The sequence below is a fragment of the Vigna radiata genome, chromosome 5, assembly GCF_000741045.1.
Source record: "Vigna radiata var. radiata cultivar VC1973A chromosome 5, Vradiata_ver6, whole genome shotgun sequence".
NCBI classification, from domain to species: Eukaryota; Viridiplantae; Streptophyta; class Magnoliopsida; order Fabales; family Fabaceae; genus Vigna; species Vigna radiata.
The window spans coordinates 15,858,211-15,858,718 of NC_028355.1; positions in this window are offsets into that span (position 1 = coordinate 15,858,211).

Consider the following 508-nt stretch of genomic DNA (forward strand, 5'->3'; position numbering starts at 1 on the left):
TCCTATAATCCTTCATCTATTAAAGGAATGACAGGTGCACAAATCTGCACAAATTAAAATAATATCTAAATTATAACTAACACAATATTTGATTGTCTAATATCCTTTAATAGAATATTTAGCATATCTTGACACCCCCGCTCAAGTTGGTGCATGGATATCACACATTCCCAACTTGAATAGAGACTCATCAAACAATCTTCTTGACACTCCTTTGGTGAGAACATCAGCCAACTGTAACTCTGATCTTATAAAAGGAAAGGAAATTATTCCAGCTTCAATCTTCTCTTTGATGAAATGTTTATCAATCTCCACATGCTTTGTTCTATCATGTTGAACAGGATTATGAGCAATTGCAATAGTCAAAGTATTGTCACAGTACAAACTCATAGCTTCATTCGGTTTAAATCCCAAATCTGATAACACATTTTTAATCCACAACCAGTTTCTGATAGTAAATCAATAGTATATTTTCTTTGGCATAGAAAAATACCATGTTTTGATCTAG